At 41.5% G+C, this 27,752-nt stretch overlaps 1 protein-coding gene and 1 pseudogene across 6 annotated transcripts in view; one reads left to right on the top strand and one right to left on the bottom strand.

Moving 5' to 3' along the window:
• The window catches only part of CREB5 (cAMP responsive element binding protein 5), a 402,224-nt gene that overhangs the window by 177,163 nt on the left and 197,309 nt on the right, over positions 1–27,752 (bottom strand). The window lies entirely within an intron of this gene.
• LOC123606621 lies at positions 24,087–25,282 on the top strand (annotated as a pseudogene).

Below are 27,752 nucleotides of genomic sequence, written 5' to 3'. Positions count from 1 at the left end.
TCTCTCTCTCAAAAACAAATATTAAAATAAAATAAAATGAAATAAAATAAAATAAAGTAAACGAATATCGGAAGGCTGTGTGGAGTATATTATTAATACAAGTTGTAATAAGATTAGTTGCATTGCTGTATTTTCTCTCATTGAAGAGTAAGAGAGAAAGAGTATATATACTCTAGTAACAACCAACTCTGTGTGACACATCCAGGCATACCTTGTTATTATTGTGTTTCACTTTATTGTAATTCACAGATAGTGCGTTTTTACAAATTGAAGGTTTGTGGCAACCCTGCGTCGGACAGGTCTACTGCCATCATTTTTCTAATAGCATTTGCTTACTTCATGTCTCTGTGTCACATTTTTGGTAATTCTTGCAATATTGCAAGCTTTTCCATCGGTATTATATTTGTTATGGTGACCTGTGATCAGTGATTACAGCTCCCTGAAAGCTCAGATAATGGTTAGCTTGTTTCAGCAATGAAGTATTTTTAAATTAAAGTGTATGCACATTGGTTTTTTTAGACCTAATGACACTGCACACTTAATGGGCTACAGTATAGTGTAAACATAACTTTTATATGCGCTCAGAAACCAAAACATTCATCTGACCCGCTTCATTGCTGTGGTCTGGAACTGAACTTACAGTGTATCTGAGTTGCGTCTGTATATGTTTGATCTCTTTCTTTAAGATTAAGTTGAAGGAAGTCTGGACGAAGATATTCTTTAAAAAAATGTATTTTGTTAACGTTTATTTATTTTTGAGAGACAGAGGGACAGAGTGCAAGCCGGGGAGGGGCAGAGAGAGGGGGAGACACAAAATCTGAAGCAGGCTCCAGGCTGTTAGCACGGAGCCTGATGTGGGACTCGAACCCACAGACTGTGAGATCATGACGTGAGCCGAAGTCAGATGCTTAACTGACTGAGCCACCCAGGAGCCCCCAGGACCAAGATATTCTTGACCAGCACTACAGTGATACATATTACAGGTTCTTAGCCCATGTCTTTGCTGACAGACCTCACAAGAACCCTGCATCCAGCATTCACAAGCCCAGACAGTTGATAAACATTGGGAAAATCCAGGAAAGACCATTCATTAAATGTTGTAAATCAATGTTTACAATGTTCTGCCAGGGAAAGAGATCCTGCGGCTAATGAGGCTAATAATGAAGATTCCAAGAGACACCTCTTAAGTTAGCAAAAAAAGATATGCCAATCTGCAATTTGATAAAGCCATGCAGTTTCAAACACTGAGCTGTCTGAAATCCTTTTCATTTCCAAACCTAGTATCTGTTAATCTTCTCCGGTCAAACCATTCTCCAAGCATTGTTGGAAAACTACAATGACCCAGTAAAAGTAAAAATGGAAACTGTAAATCACTCAATGCTTTACATTTAAGCATAAGTTCTTGGGGTGCCTGGGTGGCTCAGGCGGTTAAGTGTCTGACCTCAGCTCAGGTCATGACCTTAAGGTTCACAAGTTTGAGCCCCGCATCAGGCTCTGTGCTGACAGCTCAGAGCTTGGAGCCTGTGGCAGATTCTGTATCTCCCTCTCTCTGCCCCTTCCCCGCTCACACTCTTTCTCTCTCTCTCTCTCTCTCTCTCTCACCTCTGCATTTTCACACGGCCAGCTCTTTATGATCCTTGGATCTTATGTGTAATGTCACATTTCAGATAAGCATTTCCTACCTAACCCATCGAAATCATCTTTCTCTCCTTCCTCCCTTACTCTATTCTATACCGCTCTGTGATGACTGGTAGTCATCACAAATTTTAATTACACACACACACACACACACACACACACACACACACGCATGCACACACACATACTTTATACTTATTATTAATCTTCCTCACTTGTCTGTAAGTTCCTTGAGAGTAAACTATTCTAGCAACCTCTACATAGTAAGTCCCTCATACAGCGCCTAGCAAATGATAGCCTCTCAGGAACTATTTCTGGAGTGGAAGCTTGAATGAATGAAAGTTATAGGGGGCGCCACGGCAGCTGGCGACATTCTAAGCTAGGAAGCATCGTGTGATCCAATGTGCATTTGACAATGTGCATTGTGCATTTCTAGCTGCAGGAGTGTGGAGGCTGGGTTTGAGAGACCACTTAGGAGGCCAGAGAAGGGGTAGTAAGACAGAGCTTGAAGGACGAGTAGTAGGATTTGGGTTCGTGGAAAAAAGAGAGAAGAACCACATAATTAAAGTGCTAGGCCTGAGTCACGAAGGAGAACCACTTTGACCACTGAGGCAATAAGGAAAGATACACAGGGGAGGGCCTGCAAGGTCCCTAGAAGTCAGGCCATTTAAAATTTTTGAGCAGTGGATGAAAATGGACTTTCCCAATGCATAGCTTGTAATAATTCTTAAGGAAAAATTGTCAAGGTAATGTAACAATATGTACTTTAAAATATGTTTCCTTAAGAAGAGAGGGAAACATGAGGAGATTTAAATATGTTTGCCCTCCCCATGATAAAATATCAGTTTACTTTAATCCATGAGCATGCATTTATCCGTTCCACTGGTCTGAAAGGGAAAGGACATGATTAAAGCTTTGGGTGAAAATAGGTTTTTAAAAAGAAGCTCCTTCTGGAGCCAAGAGCTGCCAGTCGCTGTTCAGAGACAGGCGGGATGGGTAGATTAAAGCTCAGACGAAATGCGTGCGGAAATACGCCTGCCATGTTAGACGGCTATAATGGGAAACACCAAGATCACACTTATCAAACTCTGAGAAATAGATGAGGCTCAAAATTGTTATCAATTACCTTCATTTTACTTTTTATTCTGGGAATCTTGACTGATCGGAGAGCCATGAAGGCAGGCTAAGATTTCAGGCTCATCGATTTTCTTTTCACCCTTTTGTTTAAGAGCCAGACTCCTGGCTTCAGATAACAGTGATTTAGAGATTTGGTCTCATTTTATAGGCAGCACAGAAGTTGTGCTGTCCAATAACTGGAGACAGGCTAGATTATTATCTTTTAGATTTGAAGATGCAGGACTAAGGGGACCCAACGTGAGACTCAGGGCCACTGCCTCTATATTTATTTCTTTGGACGAGCTCATAAAGCCCATACGTTCATAATCTACTTTCCCTGCTCCCTCTACTATGAACCCCCACCATCGCTGCCATCACTGTTAGATCCATACACAGCATGGCCAGCAAATTAAAAGAACACTAGTAAGTTTCAGATTCATCACTGTCAGCCCGGCCTTAACCACCGTGTGAGCACCTTACACAGGGTAGAAATGATATTTGTTTATAGAAGGGATGCCCTCTTTATCTTCTCTCCAAATGTTCTCCCCAAGTATTTTTCTAGATGTGGATGTAGACAGAAGCAAAAGCAACTCCAGGTAACCTAGGAGTTAAAGCTAAAGGAATATTTACGGCGCTGAATTTTCTATCTTTCTTTTCTTTCCACACACATGCACATATGCACGCACACATGACTGAATCCTCCTTTTGTTAAACTGATCAAGCTTCTCATTTGCGAGAAATAATTTTGTTGTAAAAGAGTTTTGCTTGTTTCATATTAGTATCATCAATATTCTCGTGGAAGAGCAACATGTTCAATAGAATGTCAGTGTGGTGGGTAAAATTCTAGATTCTGGCAGATTCTAGAGCCAGGTGGTCAGAGTTTGAATCCTACTTTTAGGACTTATTAGTTGTGTGACCTTGAGTGAATGACTTCACTTCTCTGTGACTTAATTTACCCATCTGCCAATGGGAATAATAATAATAATAATAATAATAATAATAATAATAATGCCTACCCTGTGTGTTTATTCTAAAGATTAAGTGAATTAATATCTTTAAAGTGCTTGGAGAAGTGCCTAGAACCTGATGAGAGGTATAGAAGTATTAGCTCTCATTATTATAATTTGATCTCTTGCCACATTCATCATTCAGCCATGGAGTATCCATTATATGATAGATACCATTCTAAAAACTGGGGACACGGGGTAAACAGGACAGATGAGCACCTTGACTTATGGTGCTTACATTGTAGTGGGGGAAGCAGATAATAAACAAAATAAATGGATATACAACACTATTTTAGAGAATGATGGACACTATGAAGAAAATGCCAGTGGGTGATGTCATAGAGGCTGACTGGGGTCAGGCACTGGTTAACCTTCAAGTGGGTAGGCAGAATATCCTCTCTTCGTGAAAGTATTGCTAAGACCTCAGCCACCTCTCCTGTGTAGGAAACACTAACCAGAGGTGCCCGGGTGGCTCAGTCGGTTATGCGTCCAACTGTTGACTTCAGGTCAGGTCACAATCTCATGTTTTGTGAGATCGAGCCCCATGCTATCAGCACAGAGCCCACTTGGGATTCTCTTTCTCTCTCTTCTTCTCTGACTCTCTCTTTCTGTCTCAAAATAAATAAACATTCAAAAAAAGAAAAGAAAAGAAACCCTAACCAGAAGCAGGTCGTGGTATTCTCCATTCCCCTAAGGATCCATTACAGTAGGTCCTTCCAGCTCTAGCATTGCCAATGTTCTTTACATGGCACAGGTACATTTAAGGGCGTGAACAGAACATTTAAAAGACAAATACATCTGAAAAGAAAAGTAGGGGTTCAGTCCTACTGACAGTCACCCCAACTGAAGGCACCAACAGGAGACAGAGAGCAAAGAATAGAGAGGGACCCTCACTGCTCCTTTTCTTCTACCTCATCCTGCTCTGCTCAGGCAGTTCAGATTCCAGACACCCACGTCCTGTCATCAGTCAACTGCAGGAAAGTTTTAGAAATTGTTGCCCAATCTGCAAGGACAGGAGGTGGAGGAAATGGAAGAGCGAGAGAGAGAGGAAGTTCTGCTCCTTGGTAGATGATGGAAATCAAGGAAAACATTACTGCTTGTGTTTGTTCAGTCCAGGCACCTAAAATTTTGGTGTGGGGGGATAAAGGCTGTTATCTTGTGGAAATGGAACAAACTTCACTGGGTTGGAATGTTAGTCTTGACTCTTATGGGAAGAACATGGTCCCAGCTATATTTTGCAAGTGCCCGCTGCTATCTTTCATTTGCGACAGCAGTTTTTTTCTATGTGTTTAGTCTATTTTCGTTTGCGAAGTATCCTTATAACACATATATGATCACTTTTACTTTAATCCTTTTTCCCAGCTCAGAGCCCTTAAAAATGCCAGTTCTCCTTGCCTGCAGTTCTCCTTGCCCTTCCCTTGGGAGATGGCCTCTTCACCTTCTGGACACATCCTCCTCAGAAAACTATGCCCAGCCACCTTATCTCAAAGGTGATCCCACACACTCAATTTCCCAATGCCGGAATCTTTCATTTCCTTTGGAACTCTTAACCAAAGGTGTAATTATGCATGTGTTTGCTTACTTCTTTTTGTCTAGATTCCTCACTTGACTGCAGGCTCTACAAAAAGGTAGCACTTACGTCTATTTGATCTACCATCACATACCCAAAGCTTTACCGAATGCTTGACACGTATGAGATGCTCAATATTTGTTGAATAGAAGAATCTATACCACAAACCTAAGAAGTGGACATTTTCACAAATGAAGAAACTGAATCCCAAAGGATTGAGTACTTTGCCCCAGGGTCACACAGCTCGTATCTGATGGAGCTGAGACTCTAACTCAGGGGTTCTAACTTTTGGTTGGAGGGTTCTTTTTGCCACACATCATACAGAAATCAATTCACAAGTGACTGTCAAGGGCACTAAAAAAACCCATGTGGCTTCCAGATATTCCAATGAGAGGCTGAGATATCGAGACTTATAATAAGAAATATATATTTGGTCTTCCTCCTTGTTTCTGGCACAGAGCTCCTAAAACCCTTGGAATTGCCCAGGCTGCGTTTTGTTATGTTAATTAGGTGGCTTTTTGACCCCACTTACAGATGGACCTGGCTTCACAAAGAATCAACACTTGTCATTAGCCAGTTGGAACTTTCAGTCCCCACCTCACCCCACCACCCCTGACTTCCAGGGAGGGGTGAGGAGCTGGAGGTTGAATCAATCACCAATGGCTAATGATTTAATCAATCATGCTTATGTATTGGAGCCTCCATAAAAACCCAAAAGGACGGGTTTCAGAATGCTTCCAGGTTGGTGATCACATGGAGACTTGGGAAAAGTGGCATACCTGAAGAGGGCATGGAAGCTCCATGACCTCTCCCCACACCTTGCCCTAGGCATCCGTGCCATCTGTCCATTCCTGAGTTACATCCTTTTATAATAAACTGATCGTCTAGTAAGCAAAATGTATCTCTGAGTTCTGTGACCTGCTCTAGCAAACTAATCACATCCAAGGAGGGGGTCAGTGGAACCTCCAGTCTATAGATGGTCAGTCAGAAGCACAGGTGACAACCTGGACTTGCGACTGGGGTCTGAAGTGGTGGGGGAGGGGGCAGTCTTGTGGGGCTGAGCCCTTAACCTGTGGAATCTGGTGCCACCTCTGGGTAGAGAGTATCAGAATTTAGTTGACTTGTAGGACACCCGGCGGGTGTTAGAGAATTGCTTCGGATGCGCAGGGAAAAGCCCCACACATTGGAATTGGGGTGCAGAATGATTAGAAGCACATTAAAGCAGATAACACTTTGGAATCTGGATGCAAATATCCTTACCACGGAGAGGAACCAACAGTCCTACCCAAGATACACTCAGCAGCTCAGGATTGAAAGTTTTCCATACATCTCCAAGACCCACTGTCGGTCTCAGGCGGCACTGGAGACCATGAACCTTGCAATCGCGTCTCTGGTTCTAACCCCAGGGAGACCACTTACTAACTTTGGGTAAGCTATTCATGTTCACTATTCATGTGCCTAGTTTCTTCTTCTGTAACATGCGGAAGATAGTCATGCATACCCCACATTGTTGATAACACATAGACTCTGCTTAGAACACAAAGGAAGTACTGAATAAATGTTGAGTCAATACTGATGGAACCTACAGACGTATCTCTTCTGTGAGTAAAAAGTCAATCTCTTAGCTAGCAGGGTGGTGCTTAAGGTGAAAATGGTGAAAGATGTATGGGTAATTTTTTGACTCTTAACCATGCTCTTGTCCTTTTATATGGTAATCTATTTAATCAGAATGATTACAAGCCCCAAGCCATAAACCAAACTGCTTTATGCATTGACCATTTTGCTTTACCATATGTCCCTGTATCACTATAGTTTCAAGCAGCCACATTTCTAAAAACTTTTTTCAGCTGCTGCACACCCAGCATGATGCCTTAAGATGCAATATGTCAGGTGAAAATGAAAAACACATGTTTTTTCAGCACTTGGTTTCAAGTATTCTTGGTTTTCCAAAAAACACAGATTGGAGAATAAGATTTTCAAACAGAGTGGACCAAAATGTAGTTTCCCGTTGTTCCCGAAGTTGCTATTAGGAGTAAGTAATGAATCAGATGGTATTAGAAGTGAACAGTATTTGTTACTTTCACAGATTAGTTGGTACTATGGAATCATGACAAATTTTTAAAAATATCAAACGGGGTTGTTTAGTCTGAAAAAAAGAAAGTTCAAGAGAAATAAGACAGCTATCATTTGGGAAAAGGGATAAACAGGCTTAGTGTTAGGTCAAACAAGTAAAACTCAGTTCTATGGGTAGAAATCCCAGAAAAAAAACATAGAGCAGACCTCATTTTACTGTACCTCATTTTACTGTACTTCGTGGATATTGTGTTTTTTGCAAATTGAAGGTTTGTGGCAGTCCTGTATTGAACAAGGCCATCGGTGCCAATTTTCCAACAGCATTTGCTCACTTCATGTCTCTCTGTCACATTTTGGTAATGCTCACAATATTTTAAACGTTTTCGTTATTATACTTGCCATGGTGATCTGTGATCAGTGATTATGACTTGCTGAAGGCTTAGATGATGGTTAGCATTTTTTAACAATAAAGAATTGTTTCATTAAGGCATATACTTTTTTTTTTTTTAGACATAATGCTATTGCACGCTTAATAGACTACAGTATAGTGTAAACATAACCTTTATGTGCACCGGGAAACAAAAAAATACACTTGACTCACTTCACTGTGATATGCTTTACTGTGGTGGTCTGGAACCAAACCCACAAAATCTCCAAAGTATGACTGTAACTGGCTCCATAGAAGTAGTACTTTGATAATAATTAAAGCTATCCCAGTGGCCATTACAGGTGCAGAGTGCTAAAGGAGCCAATGAGCACAGAGTATCACAGAATGGCTTGGCCAGAAACTGGGCAGCCACATGTCAGGGCTGTTTGGAAGGAAGGATAAGGGTGGCTTTGGGTATGCGACCTCTGTGGTTCCTCCCAACCTTGGGAGCCCATGTTTTCTAAATGCATCACAGAAGTCCATCCTTCCAAATCTATGCTCCTTGGTCCCTCATCGGTCAAAAGTTCTATGTTTATAGATGCATAATCAATACTGAAGCTTCTCTGACTAATGGTGGAAACTCAACATAGCAAAGAACCTTTATATGTTAATGATATCTCTCGTAAACAAAAGCTAGCTTTTGCAATTAATAGACACCATCCCTTATACAAAGCTGAGAACACTATTCAGAATATCTGAATCAAGGACGGTCAAAACGTCGAGAAGACCTGTGACCCTTAAGCAAAGGTTATCTGAGAGGGAGGATGTTGTGGCCTGATGTTTAAGGGGTCCTTCCTAACTCTAGAAGGCCAATGAATTTTCTTAAAGCAGCACAGACCCTTCAGCCCCTGGCTGTCCTACTATCCTCTGGAGCAAGGAAACTCTCTGCTTGTTAGCTACCCGTTTAACTATGATACAGAGATGTTCGTGGGCTGCCTCAAAGCCTCTCTGCTCTGTCTACAGAAGCCAGAAAAAAAAAAAGAGTTCAGGAACCGGCAGCAGCTGAACAGCTTGGCTGACCTGTACACTGAGTCCGTGATTCCAGAACAACTCTCCAAGGGAAGGGCGGAGGTGAAAGGAGGAGGATGGGGCAATAAATTAGTCATTTGGACTTCCCTACAGGGACTTCCTCTGTGTGTCCATCTTCACCTCTTTCTTCCCATACTTCAGTGGATTAATCCCAGTAATCCAACCTTTGTTGAGTGCTTATATGTGCTAAATACTTCTCTAAGGATTTTGCATGTATTATCTCGTTTAATCCCCTTTATGGATTTCTCAATCTCAACTTAATCTAGCAACTTGTAAATAAGGATTTTTATTATGTCGATTTTCAGAGCAGTAAACTGAGGTATCACTTAGCCCAAGATCACACAGTTGTAAATGGTGGACCCACTGTTTCAACAGATAGCCTGATTTAGAAGCCTGGGCTCTTAACCGCTATCTACTCGTTGGATAGGAAAAGCAGGACATGAGCGAGAAGAGGTATCGGAAGTTTGCCGTATGGTTGTTGTTGTTTAAATTTGCTTCTTTTTAATGTAGTTAACTCTATCAATGTTCAATGCCTGTTTAATGATCTGGTGTTTCCCACCAGACTGTACTTCATGAGTCAGGGCTGCCCTTCTTGTTTCTCAACTATTAGTAGAGTACTTGGCCAATGACAGGTACTTGGTCAATGTTTGCTGAATGAATGAACACAGCAGAGGAAATGTCTAAGAGGATTTTCCTAGAAAAGTCAGAGAAATAGTGTACTGAAAGCACTAGCACGCACCATATCATCTCTAATTCCTTAGGTGCTACTGTCTGACTCACGAGTCTATCACTTGGCCGCCATGTCCCCTGATTTCCATGCTACCTAGCCACCTTCCCGCAGGACACAGTGTTCTCTGAATTCAAATTTCCTCTGTCCAGTCCTGTCTCTATTAGTTGTCTCCTCCTTCTCTTACCCCTTGATTTCCTGGCCATGTCCCCTGGGCTCCGGAGGAGGCTGTTTATTTCCTGTGGTTGCTGAAACACCTCCTGGAAGAGTTTGAGGGCAAAGAAGATTGACAGATGCTAAGCCTGCTGGGGCAAATCAGAACTATGAGAGGTGACCAGACAGGAGATGGACAATGAGCAGGCACAGCGGGTTGCTGTGGCAGCCTTAGCAGTAATAGGTTTTGGTAAATAAACAGAAGTAAGTTCAGGAAACCTGCACAGTCTTTTCATATGCGCTGTAAGCTCAGACCACAACCACAAGTCCCTGATGGCTCTCTCTATCTGGGGTCTTACAGATGCGATATATCAGAACCGCTCCTCACTGGCACCTTGAAAGACGAGTTGACGATGTTGGCCGAGATCACAGTAGTGATATTTAGAATGAGAGAGATTCCCTTCTCTGAACTGGGAAGTTTCTACACCATTCTGGAAGGAAGGAATAAGAAAGGAATTACCGCTGCATGGTGGCAGGTAGATCAGGAGTTTTCACTTATGGAATTTAACTAGTCAAACAATCCAGGAAGGTAAGTATCAGCACATCTACTTTACAGATAAGAAACTAGACTCATCTCCAGACACACGGTACAGTAGCCCCTGCATTTTATACCAAGCCACATACAAATTTTGATTTCTTAAACATCTAGTATGCAGCAGGCATTGTTGTGAAAATGACTTCTGGTGACTGCCCTGGTTTGTCTCCGGCTAAAGATGAGCCAAAACATCTTAGCCACCAAACACTGACTGCTTGGAAAGGCTGTGGCCAGAGAAGGTCTGGGGAGCACTTTAAAGGTGCCATGAACTTCATCCTTTCCCTTTAATCTGGGATGACCAGAACTGTAGAGAAAAAAAGCCCTTTTCGCATTTCAAGAGACAGGTCATGGGAATTACAATTGGCCATTTACATGAATTTTATGTATTTCTGAGCCAAGACCTTTCAGGGTCTTGGTATTCAGATTTAAGCCAAAAGATTAATTTAGCCCAGTATTTCTCAACCATGACCTCACATTTAAAAAAAAAAAAAAAAAAAGCTGATGTCTGGACTCCACCCCAGAAGAAATGATTCAAATTTTCTGGGGGTGGGGCCCAAGCACTGGTATTTTTTTCAAGCTCCTCAAGTGAAAGCCTCAGGTAGCCAAGGCTGAGCCACTCTTTAAAATGGCCCGAGTGCCTGCCATCTTATCTAATACAAAGAATTGAAGCTCAAGTTGACTTGAAAATTCAGGATGATCCATTTTTCTCCATTGAATGCTGGCTCTCAGAAACCCCAAGCTGACAATAACAAGGCAACTACGATGGAGATCTTGGAACAAATGCCCAGCAGCCCGGGAAAAAGACAGGGAAAGAAAGATTATATGAACCACCACGCTAATTAGGGAAAACCAGACACTCTGGCAGAAGGCCAAGGGCGTGGCTGAATGGAGAGGGGTGGGGAACAGGAAAAATTTTAGGAAATTAGAAATTTTAATAACTTTGACCGTCAAGGGTTGCTATTGGATGCTGAATTGTTTCTAACTTATTGCAAGCCTTGAGAGCAAAAACAGATGAGGAAAGAAACTCTTGTATCACATTCTGGCTGCTTTTCATTTCTCAAGCTTAGGAACAGAAAGGAAATGAAGCCTTCCTGGGGCTCCTTTCCCCAAATCTAATTAAGGGCCCCCACAGGCTCCCTTTCTGAACACCAGGGGGAGTAAGACACATGCAGCCTCCTTCACCAGGCCTTCTGATAGAACTTGAGAAAGAACGAATTCTTGCTTATTGTTTAGATCCCTTAATGGGCTCTTCCTTGCGTCTCTGCCTAAGATGACAATCTATTTGTACTCATTTAAAAGAGTAGTAAACGTCATTAAAAAGCAATAAAATGGATTCTATTCTATCACCCCACGGTTTAAAGTGGTACAAAAGGAGAGGGGTTACGAGAGCAGATCCTGAGCCCAACTCCTTGGGTTTAAATCCCAGAAACAGCACTGTGTTACCATGGGCAGGTTACTTAGCCTCTCATGCCTTGGTTTTCCTGTTTGTAAAATGGGCATAATAATGGTAATGCACCTCATAGGATGGTTGTGTAGACTGATGGACTGAGACAGATAAAGCTGGGAACCATGACTCCCATAGAGTAAGCAGTCAATGAGTATTAGCTAATGCAATTATCAAAGGGAATACCAGGAAATTTTTGTTGAAATTCGAACCCTTCCATACTTCAATCATTCCAAAAATTTTATATTAAAAACCACACAACTCAAATAGTAGAATGGTAAAGCCAATGGAGTGCCTGACAAGAAATGATATTTTAAGGCAGAAACGAGTGCCATTTCTCACATGTAACAAATGTTACTTATTCTAGCGATCTGTAATAAGAATATACAGGAAATAATGAATCACACTATCATAAAATGGCTAGTATATATGTTAAATATAAGATAGTGCGTCCCCAAAGAATGAACGAAAATGAGCGTACCGTAAAGAAGAAAGACAATAATCTGTTAGGATATCATTATCATAAACTCTCCCCCAGAGGAAATAAGAAATTAGGTGAAGAAAAGGAACATATGGTAATGACAACTTATATACATTTTTACTCTGGCAACAGCCAAGAAGACTCTAACAGTAGTTATTCACTAAAATGCATGTACTTTTATAATTCCACAAAATTGTTTTGATTGGAATAGATTATCCTCTATGATGCTACATCATTTTAACAAAATGAGAGGCCAATAAGGAAGCCCGGGGTCGGTTTTCCCCACATGAAGACTGATGGCACATTTTCCATGGATGGAGGCCACGGAATAAACATTGCTGTATCAAACATTCCTGACGATGAGGGAGAACTCCACTTGCGTATTTTTTTGTACTAGAGCACATAACTTTTTTCCCCTGTGGATCTTCAGCGAGGCAAGGCAGTTGCCTTGGCTGTATGGAATTCAGCAAACAGAAATGCATGACCAGTGACCACACACTTGCATCTGGATGAGGTTTTGGCCGACTGTGCTTTGGGATTTTAACTCCAGCCACTAACAAGGATCCCCTTCTTTTTGACTATATAAGTCAACTCCGAGAACCGCAGGGCAGTGTGAATGTTTTCGTAGTCTTTCCAGGTCTACCAAGCACTGAGAGCGTAGGAAGCCAGACTGACTCTCTTGTCCTCTATACCTCCTGCAGTTGGAGGTACCAAAGCCGGGCAAAAAATCGGAATGATGGGAGAAGGGGCATCTCAAAGAGTGGAGTGAAGGTCATCCTTTTCACCATTTGGTCAGCATGGGTGGGGAAAACGGACAGAGATAGGTAAAGAATGACCCACTGGTCGAAGTATGGCCTCGGCCTGGGCTTGGCTCCAGCTCCCCACCTACTAACCCTATAACTTGGGTTCAGTGGTTGAATCTCCCAAGCCTCCTTTCCTCATCTGTGAAACAGGGGTAAGAACAGTCTCTTCTTTACAAGGTAAAGGAATTAAACGAGATGGTTTATAAAATACTTTATCCTATACTACACTGTATCCTTAAATCCTCGGAGACAGATACTACTGTCCTCATTTTGCTGATGGGAAACCAAAGCTCAGAGACATTATAAACTGGCCCGCAGTCACCTAGCAGGTAAGTGGAGGAAGTGAGGCATGGGTCCAGGATTACTCCAAAGTTGGTGCTTATTACCACTGTACCATGCACTCACTGGCCTGTATCACAAAATCCCAGAAAGTTAGGACTTGTGGACTCCAGACCATCTGAGCCAGCCCTTCCTTTAATAGGAGAGGAATAAAATTAAGAGCTGTTTGGTACTCAGGCCAAATTATTCCAAACTGAACCCGAGGTGGAAGCGAAGGTACTCCAGGAAATCAGTTCTTCAGACTCTTGGCCCGGCGATTTTTCCTCTGTTGGTTCATATCCCCAAGGAATAAATTGAGCAAAGAATAAATTGAGAGCAATGTTCAACTCTGACACTAAACTTACAAGAGTATTGACTGGGATAAGGCATAGGTAGAGGGGTAAAGAAGGAGCCAGGCAGACTCTCTTTTTGTACAAAGCCTGTTAGTTAATGGGGCGCCTGTTAGTTTATGGTTCAGTCAGTTAAGCATCCGACTCTTGATTTTGGCTCAGGTCATGATTTCATGGTTCAGGGGATCAAGCCCTGCATGAGGGTCCTTGGGATTCTCTCTCTCCTTCTCCCTCTGCTCCTCCCTCCCTCAGAATAAATAATAAACTTAAAAAAAAGAAGACAAGGTCTGTTAGTTTAGTATCTTAAAATGTTGGTAAAATGCAGTATAAAATCCAACCATTGTGAACTGCAAAAAACTTGAGATTTCCAAACCTGCTACTATTAATTAATTATTCATTAAAGATCTGTTAGCAAACAAACAACAACGTCAAAAAAACCACAACACAACAAAACAATAGGGCTTAGCCAAACCAATAATAATTAGCTTTTTCAAGTGTAAACAAAAACCTAGCTCACGAATTCCCAGTTGTTCTTTCCTGATACCGATACCAAATATACATACTCAAAAATTTTCAAAGAGTAAATTAAAATAAGTGTGTTACTAAATGTCTCCTTTTTAAAAAAATTATTTATTTGTTCTTGACAGGGAGAATCCCAAGCAGGATCCCTGCTGTCAGCACGGAGCTTGACACAAAGCTCGAACTCACGAATCATAAGATCATAACCTAAGCTGAAATCTAGAGTCGGATGCTTAACTGACTGAGCCACCCAGGCACCCCTAAGTGCCTCCTTCTTTTCTGGCTTCAGAATTTGCACAAATCAGACCTGCAGAGCATAAAGGTTTTAGTTATTTCACTGGCCTCAATATTCCATTTGCATTGCTGCATTGGCCTGTGTATTTGAGGATGCTTTCTCCAGTGGTATGAATTTAATACTATCCGATTTAGATTGTATACCTGTAGAGGGCAGTATGCCATATTTATTTAATAGATGGATCCAGAATCTCTACTAATGGTGGTGGTAGCTGTCATCACCATCACCACCACCACCATCATCATCATCATTGTTCTTATCCATTTCCTGGGTTTTGATCTTAGGGAAAATATCTATTGCAATGTCGCAAAGTAGGAAATAGGCATATAATCTTTTTTTCCTGAGTATTAATTGTGTTCATTTTTTCTGACTTATTATTTTGTGTAAACCCCAAAAGGCTCTTCTCCCACTTGTGCACCACAAAACTCCTTTACTAGGTAAGAGGTTGGCATAAAAGTCTGCCATTCTGCTATAAATAATTCAGGACATTTTAACACAAAATGCAAAGACTTATCACTAACAGAGAGCTGGGGGCGGGGGAATCAAACGAAACGAAAGTTCCTCACCGAGATGGGTTTTCATTCGTACTAGCCTGTGGTCAGAAACAAACATTCCCTGTAGAATCTGTTTCTTTAAGATTCTAAAAATAAACTGATCTGTAAGTGACTTTGCTGTAATACATACAGTGAGTCAGATCAAGGAATAAGAGCCATTTATAGAATGTGAACTAAGCATTGGCCTGAGACACTCTTTCAACTCTCACCAAACAGAGAAAAGGCATTTCAGATTGGGCAGAGTTTGATCGGTAAGGCTATTCTGAAATACGAGGATTCTTTGATTATATTAGAATATGACCAGAGGCTGCTATAAGGCCAAGCAGCTTGCATGGGCAGCAGTGTCCATCCATAAGTGCACACTCAGGCCCACGCCCACTATAGATCTATCCATGTTCACATGCATGTAGGTAGAGACTGTATTCGGTACCGAGTAACAAGCTGTCCTCCCATGCATGCTCCTATAGAGAAGCAGGTGGGAGCATTTTGACTTGCGTTGCACAATGGTTTAGAGTCCATCGGTGTAACCATAAATAAGTCATTTAACATGTCTGAGCCTCGTTTTCATCTGTAAAATGGAAATAAATATAGTCCCTACCTCAGGAGACTGATGTGATGATTAAATGAAGTAATAATGCACATAAAGCACTCAGTACACGTAATAAAATTTTAAGAAATGTCAGCTACGATTCTGCTCTCTTCAGCCCTGGCAGTGATAGGATGGTATGGTTTCCCGCTTCTTTGGGTGCTCTTTGATTGCTAGAGCATGTCTTCATAGTCTTGTCAATAGCATGCCGTAGGAGGCATGTCTGATGGCTACAGGTTACTAAGGTTTTCTTACCCCTACTTCATGGATGGCTGATGTAATGAACATCTTTAAGGGATATATGATTGGAGGAAAGAAGTGTGTGTGTGTGTGTGTGTGTGTGTGTGTGTGTGCATGTGTGTGTGTGTGTGTGTGTGTGCATGTGTGTGTGTGTGTGTGTGTGTGTGTGTGCATGTGTGTGTGTGTGTGTGAGAGAGAGAGAGAGAGATGAAGGGAGGGAGGGAAGGAGGAAGAGAGAATCTGTGTGTAAGAATTCATGTTGGGACATGAAATTTACCACCCTCTTCACCTGACTTTCACTCACAGGCACACGTGTCAACATTGCCTGCACACAGATCTCAAACCTGGCACACTACAAAGAGCTGCACTGCAGGGACTATGACTTCATATCATAGTGTTAATCACTGACCTCCGCCTTGGCAAGAAGATCTCTTTTGGCCCTTGTACAATTAGAATCCACCGGAGACTTCCTAAACATCTACTCGATAGCGAATTGGCAGGAAACTGTTAGGAAACTGCACGCTGGTGTTTGGATGAGCCTTTTCCATTGATACGGTTTCTTTGGATTACAGGGTCTTCCTCAAGTAAAACAATAAATCAGTCATTTTCATGTTCTTTTCACCTCTGGATACATGTTGCCCTTAATACATTAAGTTGCAGTCAGAATGCATGCTGGTATGACGACACCATCCTGTCTTTCAGGTGTGGTTTCAGGGTCACAAGAACACTTGCATCTGGAAAGCTGAATTCACAGCACACCACAGACACACTCTGCTACTCAGGGGGGGTGAGATCATGGCGCTGGCATGAATTTATCGCTCTTTTTAAACGAATGGGGTTGAATTCAATCTACTGACCTTGATCAGGAGGCTAGTGATACACGCTGTGTAAAACAAAACAAGACAGAATAAACAAGGGAAAACCACAGCACATGCAGCTACTTTGTTCAGAAGGTGACACTGTTGAATTTGGTGTGTGAAGGTCTTGTCACATGAAAGTCTAGAAATAACTATGACCTAAGCATGGAGGTAGGAGACGACCCATTTAGAAATGAATGGACACATTCCATTGTAGCTGTATAGTGGCTAAAATCTATTTTGGGGCAAAAAGGATATTGTAGATACTTTCCTTTGTTTGTAACTATCATAACCCAAGCTTTCTGGCACTAAACATTTTTTAGTAACCCTGCGTTCCAGTAATATTTTACACACCACCCGACCAGGCAAATATTATTCTACCAAAGAGGCAGGATTCCCTGTGACCCTTCTGAATCCCCAGGGCTAGCCAACCCTGGACTGCACCTCATGAATGGTCTTACTCTGGAAATCCCTCGGGGCTTCCCCAGTCTCACTACACAATTCTAAGGCCACTCAGTTCTGGAGGCCCTCGGAAGATACTGCCATATTAGGCACAGGGAAATGTCCATGTCATTCCGAAATTATTTTGGAAGTAGAGATTTAACATAACTTTTTAAATTAGCATTCAACTCCAAATTTGGGACTAAGTTTTGGTGGAATTCATTTTAGGGACTTCTCATTGGTTTTGAAAACTGTTAATGGCAGCAAGCACTCTTTCATGTTCAATACCAACTGGATCCTAGGCTGTGTTCTGTTTTTTATTTGCTTCTCCCTTTGGTAATAGCATTTCTATGGCAGAGGGCATGGCAATATATGCAAACACTTCCAAACTCTAAAGTGATTGGCTGGATAGGCTTATTATTGAATTCAGGTCAATCTGTGGCCCCCTTTCCCTTCATGAGGATGGCTCTGGATGCCAATAAGAGGGTCAAAAATGAGAAAAGCCTGGGGCTAAGTATGGAAAAGTAAATAGGCATTGTCTGAATATTTGCTTCCTAGTATCTCTATAAGGCCAAATAACAACTTTTATCTAGAAATGTTACACTATGAACAACTTTATCACTTAAGAAGATTCTTTCCAGAGACAATGATGATCTTTCATTAGGCACCAAGCCTGTGTGAAGATCTGGAGATACCAAGACATGGCCCTGGAGGGTGTCCTTTTTCACAGGAAAAGCAGACTCTATAATGTTCCTTTTAGTAAGAGTTCTCTTGTAGCACTAGTCACTGAGACACTCGTTATAAATGGGAACACCTCTTCCAAGTGGATTTACTTATTGAAGAAATAAAAGGAATCCCTTACAATGCAGCTTTTCTCATCAGATGACTCCCAAACAAAGACTCCAACAAGATCAGCACAGAGGGCTCTGGGATAGTTCTTTTCTGGCATTTCCAAAGAGTAGTTTCATTCCATTTCTGCTATCTCAATAATACAGAATAAATCAGAGACTTGGCATTGACTATTCCATTGAGCTATTAATTTTTAAGTCTTTTGCTGATTGGGTTCCAACTATACGTTTGATGGAGACAACCTTTTATTTATTGTTTAAATCAAACAATAATTTAAGCAAACCCATCAGTTTAAGATGTTATATCAAAATCTGTTTGCTATTAAGATTTAGTTTAAGATGGAGGCTTACCGGAGATCCAAGTCTGAGGTTTAATGAGAATATCTTATCCTACAATTGATATTGGAAGACCAACTATTTGGGTACTTCCGTAGTAAGGTACTGGGGTCCTGTTATTGATAAATTTGCACAAAATAATGTACCATGTTAATGCCTTTTGTCTTCCTAATTATTTCTTTTGTTTAACCTCTTATTTAAACATTATCAAAAGGTCACTAGCCAATGGTGCGTCTAATTTAAAAATGTACTATTAGGCTTATGTCCCGTCAGACTTAAGAAATGACCAATTCTGCGAGGATGATACGTATAACCACATTGGAACATATTTTTTTTCCTTATATTTAGAATCAGGGTCAGACCTTCCCAATTTTCAGAACCATTTAAATTTTTTTTTATTGTTGTACAAACATTTCACATGAAATCTACCTTCTTAATACACCTTCAAGTGTACTACTATACTCTATTACGCATTATTATATATTATTATTACTTCTCATTACACATTATTCTAGACTATAGGTACGATATACAACAGTTCTCTAGAGCTCATTCATTCATCTTGTTTAACTGACAATTTATGCTCATTGATTAATAATTCCCCTTTTCTCCGCCCCCCCCAAGTCCACTTTTTAATGTTATGAATGTGACCATTTTAAATACCTCATGTAAGTAGAATCAGCAGTATTTGTCTTCCTGTGACTGGCTTTTTTCACCTAGCATAATGTTTTCATGGCCAAGAAGTATATGAAAAAAAAAAAAAAGCTCAATGTCATTAACCATCAAGGAAATGCAAAGCCGAACCACAACAAGCTATCACCTCACACCTGTCATGATGGTTATTATAAAAAAAAAAACAAAAAAAAAAACAAAAAACAAAAACAAAAAAAAAACCCAAAATAAAACAAAAAACAAAAACAAAAGACAAAAACCAGACAGCAAGTGTTGGCAAAGCTGTGGAGAGATAGGAACCCTTGCACATTGTCAGTGGGAATGCAAAATGGTGCAGCTACTATACAAAATAGTAAGAAGTTTCCTCAAAAAAAAAAAAAAATAGAATTACTCTATGATTCAGGAATCCCACTTCTGGGTATTTGTTCAAAAGGATGGAAATCAGAATCTCAAAGAGATATATTAGGACTCCTATGTTCATTGTAGTACTATTCCCAGTAGCAAGGATGTAGAAACAACCTAAATGTCCATGGAGAGATGAATGGATAAAAAAAAAATGTGGTATTCAATGCAATACTACTCAACCTTAAAAAAAGAAGTTAATTCTGCGCTCTGCAACAACCGAGCCATGTTCTTTTCAGAAAAGAACATGAGCACCGACCATGCTAAATGCTTCAAACACCTTATTTCATTTAATCCTCATAAACACCTATAAAGGTAATTAATATTACGTGCCCATTTTCCAGGTGAGAAAACAAGGCTAAGAGCAACTCACTCAGCTGCCTAGGGTCTCAGAGCAGTAAGTGGTAGAGCCAGGACTCATGCCGATCTCTCCTGATCGTAGGGAAATTCTGCTTGTCTCTGAAGCCCACCTTCTTCACTACCACACAATATTGCTTCCATCCAACAAGATTTAATCTCCTCAAGTGCAAATCTTTGCAAATGTAAAGCTATCAGAAAGGTAACTTATTCTGAATTTTCTAGAAAAAGCTATGAGAGGATTGCAAAAATTGTTTCTCTTATCTATACCGATGAAATATATCCCTAGCTCAAACTATAAGGGATAAACCACTGTGCCATTTTAAAAGTTATTGTTTTTACTATCTTCATTAAATCAAGCCCATTTTTTTTTAAATTTTTTTTTCAGCGTTTATTTATTTTTGGGACAGAGAGAGACACAGCATGAACGGGGGAAGGGCAGAGAGAGAGGGAGACACAGAATTGGAAACAGGCTCCAGGCTCTGAGCCATCAGCCCAGAGCCCGACGCGGGGCTCGAACTCACGGACCGCGAGATCGTGACCTGGCTGAAGTCGGACGCTTAACCGACTGCGCCACCCAGGCGCCCCAAATCAAGCCCATTTTATTGTAATGTGCCTAAATTGTGCAGAAGTTTACAAGCTGCTCTCAAATCTCATTTTTTAAAAAGTCTCCTGCATTGAGGCACGAGATGAGCTCTGAGAAAAGTAATCGCTTGCTAGAAACTGTAAGGGATAATACCCATTGCATTTGTATGATGTTCTACAGATAACACTGATTTTTATAATTTTTTTTTACACGAGATAAGCGGAAGAGTCATTATTTGATACAGTGGAGGCTCAGGAGGGGTACAACAAGTAGCCCAACATCACAACTTTTAGCACGTGACCACAATCTACGTCTTCTAGCACTGTGCTCACTGCTGCTTCCCCATGAGCCTCTGCTCCCCATAAAACCTGGAAAAGCCCTCTGTCCCCAAGGTTTGCTTCCCTGCCATCCTGGAGGAACAGAGGTGGGTTTAGACGTGTGGTTTTCTTACTGAAGAGGACAGTGTATGTCTCAATGTAGAATGACAGGGGAAAATAAATAGGCACCAAACAATTTTCTCCTTAACAGCTTTCTTGAAATCCACCCAGTATAGTAGGCCAATGAGTGAGAAAGCATTTGTCCAGCAGAAATATTTGCCATTGGGGAACATTCCCTGTGATATCCAGGCGTCCTCTCGGCTGCGTAAATGGTAAATTTGAACAATACTTCTCTTCCAGACCTGGGTCATCTAGTGCAACTTTGGAGCCATGCTGGCTGAATTCAGATCTCACATCTACAATTTACTAGCTGTGGGCCTTTAAGCAAGTTCTATAACTTCTCTGTGCCTGTCTTCTAAAGGGGGACACGAGTGGTCTACCTCAGGGCTTCTGTGAGATGAATGTAAAGTGCCAGGATGGGACTTGGCAGTGTGCTCAACGAAAGCAGTTATTTTTATTATCTGAAAAAACAAGCCCCTCAATATCTTTCTGTATAAAGTAAGAATAATGAAAAACCATGTAACAAGAATCAAAACAGATCCCGTCCTTGAAAGTTCTTCGTCAGTCATAAAATGCTCTGTGCGTCTAGAGAATGCCTGCTATTGTCTTGAAGAGAAAGGTGCAATGTCTGAGCTCCACCCACCTTCCTGTTGCATCAAATTGAGAAAATCACGAATATTCTAATCTCCAGGCCAACCCCGTTGGGAGCTTGTTAGGCAGGTGTCTGGCCAGGGGTAGTGCTTACCCGAGGCCCGGGTGGGCCTGCATGTCCCAAGGGAAGGCTCACGATGACAACAGTTTGACATGACACGCTATTTTGGGCAAGATCAGGAGGACTGCAGTTGATACAAATGAGGGGAAACTTTTAAAATATCTCATCCTTTTTGTTCAGCATCACGGTCTCACCCAGTGGCACACACGTGGACTCCAAGCCCTAACGTCTTGAAGGAAGATGGGATGCCAAGTAGGGACGGTTGTTCTCTGTGCCCTTTCCTGTCTTACTGCGTGTGCCCTGCTTCTCCACTCCCTGCCGGCTTCTACCCAGTTTCCCACGTTCGCCTTCAGTGCCCATCTCCTTCACTAAGTTGCCTCTCAATCCTCCCTCTAGAACTAATCTCTTCCTACTGTGTCCTCACAAAACTTTCATTTGTGCACCTTTAATGCCGTGCTGTCCAAGTTCGCCTTGTTTCGTAATGAGTTGTGCAAACTGCCTCTGCCCTACTGGCTTGTAAGGAACTGCTTCTTGCCATCTCTGTGTCACGGTGACACCTATGCCGCATGCTGCTCAAATGAGCCACTCAATAAATATTCATCAAGTGAAAAAATAAATATTTGTTGGTGATAATTAAATTGAATGAGAGAACTTCATGGCCTCCAAGAGAGACTCTGCATCTTTTAATGGAGCATTGCTCTCTTCTCCTCCTATCACTCTGAAGGCTGTTTCATAACATTTCCTGCCAGGAACAGCTTCTATTATTAAATGATTAAGTGCCAGGCGAGCAGCGGCACCTTCTGTGATTAAGTACTGGGTCAAACAGTGATGAAGGGAAGCCCCCATTTGCTCCTCGTTTCTGAGGTGAGTGCTGTTGACCCTATTTTCGTTCTGCTTCTGCCATAAGCCAGCGTGATCCCAGTGGTGGGTTTGCTTTCCTTCCCCTGAGTATCCCCTCCACCTGGGCCACTTCTACAACCCATCCTATGTGGAATATAAGGCACATCAATGAGAAACCAGAGTCCATATTTCTAATTTGGAACCTGGGACTGTGCTGTCAGTAGACTTCATGCATGCTTCTAACCTGCATGCATTCAGTAGTTGTACGGGTGAAAGCAGAAGGTGGAGGAAACATTTAGAGGTGGGATCACTGATTGCATCTCCTCTACAACTTGAGATCCACATTATCATATAAGCAACTAATGAGAGTTCTCCAGATGTTCTTCTAAATTGCCTTTCCTTCTCGGGGATGTTATTAAATATCCCCTATGCTGGTTCTGCATAGCAAAGACACTTTCCATGGGGAAAATTCCAAATTTAGCTCTCAAGTACGTGGAATCATTCTTTCCATGGGGAAAATTCCAAATTTGGCTCCCGCTTACATGGTATCATTCTTATGGATGATTTTAGTAGACTTCCAAGCGTCCCAGCATCCTTTTCTCAGCTCCCTGAAATTCAGGCTAAAGTTTCAGGAATGGTACTTCCAGGAGATCCCAAAATGATAACTGTGCACAATACCTACTCTCAAGCTTTAGACTTTATAGGGGCTTGGATAGCATATACACTTGTTTAAAGAATAAATGCATAAGCTAATGAATTAATGAATGAACACATCAGATAATGCCTTGTTAGAGACAACGTTTTAGTTCTTCGTGGTCATTTGATTCCTAAACACCCTGACATGGACGTACATTATTTTTTATCCTAAATTAAAAATCATAAAATGCTTCACCTGAAAGAGACTTTAGTATAGACTCTTGATAACACAATTCTTGAAAGTCGTGGCCTGATTTGTTCAAATGTCCTTAGAAAAAACCTGCTTCTCTGACTGACATCTAGGTAAGGGCCTGGAGACCACCAGCTCTGAGGAATCAATTATAAGGTTTGCCCAACATCATACAGATCTCAGAGGTAGAACCAAGACTGCCGAGACACCACCCTGGTGTCTTCGCCTACACGATACCTCCCATTATGAGTTAAGAGTTGTTTATGGGGACTTATTAGGTAAAAGGACATCTCTCTGACACTAAAATTAATGGGACACAGGCTTTAAGAAGTGTTGAACCAGACTTGAGGGTAGGCACAGATTTGAGGGTAGGTTCTCTTTATGGAAATATTCTAGCTAATAAATGAAGAAGGAATGATAGAATCAGACTTCACCATTTTGCAATCCCTAGAGAAATAATGGGTCCAGGCACGGACTCTCAATCTCTGACAATACCCCAAAGACACACAGAGAATTGGTACCTCCTGACAGAAGTACTCCACATTGGCCATGAATTACCCTTGCAAAAAAAAAAAAAAAAAAAAAAAAAAAAAAAAAAAAAAAAATTGAGCTTGACTCTAAGGCAAGTCTAGAAAGCCAGAAATTACCAACTTAACAAGAAATACAAGAAAAAAAACTTGTTAAACTGACACCATGAAAGTGGAATCAACAATATTCAGAGTGTACAAAGTCTACAGGCTCTCCAGCAAGTCAGCTGCAAGGCAAATCAAGAAGAGGGAGACGTGGATCTGTGATTTAAAAGTGTAGCAGGAGACATGTCAACCAGTTTCAATGTATGGACCTTATTCCAGTTCTGATTAAAATAAAGGGCACTTTTTCTCTAAGAAAACCCAAACGGTGGAAATACACCAGTGCTGCTGGGGCCTTGGAGTAGGAGGCAGTGGCAGCTTGACCCAGATGATAGAGCTTGAAGAAGCAACACGAAGTTAGGTCACCTGGTCAAGAGCCTTAAGATCAAATCCCTAGGGGATACCTCTCTTTTCTTCTTGCCCATCAAGGAGTCATAAATCACTGACTTTTTCCTGGGGATGTGCCTCAAGGATAAGGTTTTGAACACAAGGATAAGGATAAGCCTTGGATAAGGCCATACAAGAGCAGATGTGCATTGCTCAGTGGACCAAGTTCAAGGCATTTGTCCCCATCTGGGACTATATGGCCATGTTGGTCTGGGCGTTAAGGGCTCCAAGGAGGTAGCCGCTGCTGTGCTTGGGGCCATCACCTCGGCCAATTGTCCCCATGTGATAAGGCTACTAGAGGAATGAGACAGGCAAGTCCCACACTGTCCCTGAAAGGTGCCTGCCTCCACGCTGACAGCCTCATCCTGCACCAGCATCATCTCTGCCTCTGTGCCCAAGAAGCTGCTGCTAATGGCCAGTATGGATGACTGTCACACCTTAGCCAGGGGCTGCACTGCCACCCTTGGCGACTATGCCAAGGCCATCTTTGATGCCATATCCAAGACCTACAGCTACTTCACCCCTGACTTCTGGAAAAAGTCTGTGTTCATCAAATCTCCCTACCAGGAATTCAATGACCTACAGAATCACACTGGAGTCTTCCCGCAGAGGACCCAGGCCGCAGCTGTGGCTACCTCTGTAGTGGTTTTATACAAAAACAAACAAACAAACAAACAAATAAACAAACAAAAATAAAGGGCAAAAATCTATGAGACAATCAAGGAAATTTGAAAGATATCTTAAAATACTAAGAAACCACGGGTAACTTTTTAGGTGAAAAAATGGTATTGTGTTTACTCTTCTTTAAAGAATACACACTTTTTATACTTACATGCTGAACTGCTTAGGGATGAAATGCTATGATATCTGAAATATGCTTCGTGCTGGATGTGGGCAGAGACACCAATGAAACATGACTGGCAGTGAGTCAAGAACTGTTTAAGTAGAGCAACAGGTCTGTGGGGTCATTATCCTCATCTTTGTACTTACAACAGGCTTGAAATTTTCCATAATAAAGAAATTTCAAAGGTGTTTTGTTCAGAATTATAACAGAAAGATGGTTTTGCTCAGTTGTTAAAAGAAAAACAAACCCGAAAGGCAGGAAGGAATTTCACAGGAAGTTAAGAAGCTTTTGGAAATACAGAGAACCTTCATTATGAGTGGGGCATGAAGAAACTCTCAGAAGGGCTAATAGGAATATCCAATCTGTTTTGATTGAAGCTAGACTAGACAAGGACAGGGGACCTGCTGGTGGTGAAGGTGGTGTCTCAAGGGAAAAGTATGGTTTCACTGACTTAGTCTCAGGTTCACTACATTATGAGTGACAACAGTAAGCCTGGCCTCTGTATGTTTTAACTAACTCAAAACAGGACAGTGTGAAACCATGTATTTTGCTGTGTAATTAAAAGATCATTCCAGGGGCGCCTGGGTGGCGCAGTCGGTTAAGCGTCCGACTTCAGCCAGGTCACGATCTCGCGGTCCGTGAGTTCGAGCCCCGCGTCAGGCTCTGGGCTGACGGCTCAGAGCCTGTAGCCTGTTTCCGATTCTGTGTCTCCCTCTCTCTCTGCCCCTCCCCCGTTCATGCTCTGTCTCTCTCTGTCCCAAAAATAAATAAACGTTGAAAAAAAAAATTAAAAAAAAATTAAATTAAAAAAAAAAAAAAAAAAGATCATTCCATAACCGCAAGATCAAAACCCAAATGGAGGGCACCAATGCCTGCCATCTTGAGTGAGCTTTAAAATACCATTGTCCTTACCACCATGATAGAGCTTTCCTAAAGCAAATCCAAATGCTTCAGGCTGACAAGAAGCCTCTCCAGATTACAAGTTGCCCCTGAAAGGATGCACTGGCTTGCACTTTTAAAAGGTCACCTGTGACACTAAACCACCCCAAGACCATTTGGAAATTACTGCTGGGGTCATTTACTAAAACTGGTATTTGACAACCTAAAGAAATAAATATTCCCACAAATGGCTAAGGTGCTTATGCACACATTTGATGGCAAGGTCTTGTCCGAATGTCATGAAATCAAATATGTCAGCAAATATGACAATTTCCTAAAGGGACCCAAGGCAGGTAACGACCAATAATCAACGGGTCAAATGAAAGCACATGGAGGGATCCCAAAGTTTACCTCTGATTTCGTCCTTCAAAAACCCAAGCCGATGCAGTAATCATTTTCCATTCAGTTCACATAAAGTCAAAATGATCTTTTATTCTGAAAGTAGTGACGATGATTTGACACCTATGAGTCATAAGTGGCCCTTTGTGAAGGGCCCCGTGACAACGCGTTAGTTCATATTGAAACCTCAGTGTGCCTCACACACTGTTCCCATCAGTCTCCATTCTTCATTGCTTCCAGGATGGCATTCTAGGCCCTGGCTTAGTGAGTGTCCTCATTTACAAACCCAATATATTGCAACAAACCTTAAAAATTCTTAGGCAGTCACACATTTGCAATGAGATTTTTCTAAAGGGGAAACACATATATTTAGTTACTTGGCCAAATTGAGAAAAACGCTCAAAATGTTGGAATAGTGGGGCTCTCATTATTTCATTACTGCTTTGCTAAGGCGTAGAAGTAGAGACAGTTTCCTTTGTCATCCCAGCGAGTGGTACACATTTACCAATCACGATGCTCTGCAATGAATGTCTAATAAGATACACTGGTCCTCAGGGTAATTCCAAATTCCTGCAGAGAAAGAGTTTGGCTTCTTCTCCTTTAACGGTTGCATTTGGGGGATGAACTAAAATGGTCAACGTTTTCAATACATCTTTGAGAAGGGTTAAGCACAAAAATCCCGTTAAACAATAATGGGATTTGTGTATGAAACATTACACTCTTTGAACGTTTTTGAGAAAGTTACTCTCCCCTTTCCCCTCCGACTAATAACAATTCAACATTATTTAACATAATCCTACTGACAGGTAATTTCTGACACAAAATTTATTACTGGCTAGCCCTTTGAGGGCGTGTTTCACTATTAATGTTTCCTTTTAAAAGCTATAGCATACATTAGATTCTCATACAGAGTTCCCCCATGTTTTCCTTGGAAACCCCTACTTTCTGTGGTATTTTACATTGCCCAAGTCTGCTTTAACTCTGTATCCTTAACACACACACACCACGCACACGCACACACACACACACACACACACACACACACACACACACAGAGTCCAGGTATACACTTAACATCGAAGCAATGTGTTCTACCATTATTAGGTTTACTTACAACTGAATAAGCAACATTATTACAGCACATACTTAAGAAGTTTCTCCTGTACTTGAGTATATGATTGAGTGAGCTAGAATTTAATGTGATCACGCCTGGAAATAAGAGCTGCAGGCTGTGCTTATTATCCATATAGGGCCACCGAGACCCTACAAGCAGGTACCCTAATTGGTGCTTTCAGTCTTTCACGATGCAGGACAT

Source organism: Leopardus geoffroyi, chromosome A2, assembly GCF_018350155.1.
Source record: "Leopardus geoffroyi isolate Oge1 chromosome A2, O.geoffroyi_Oge1_pat1.0, whole genome shotgun sequence".
NCBI lineage: Eukaryota > Metazoa > Chordata > Mammalia > Carnivora > Felidae > Leopardus > Leopardus geoffroyi.
This window is presented reverse-complemented; position numbering and strand designations above follow the sequence as displayed.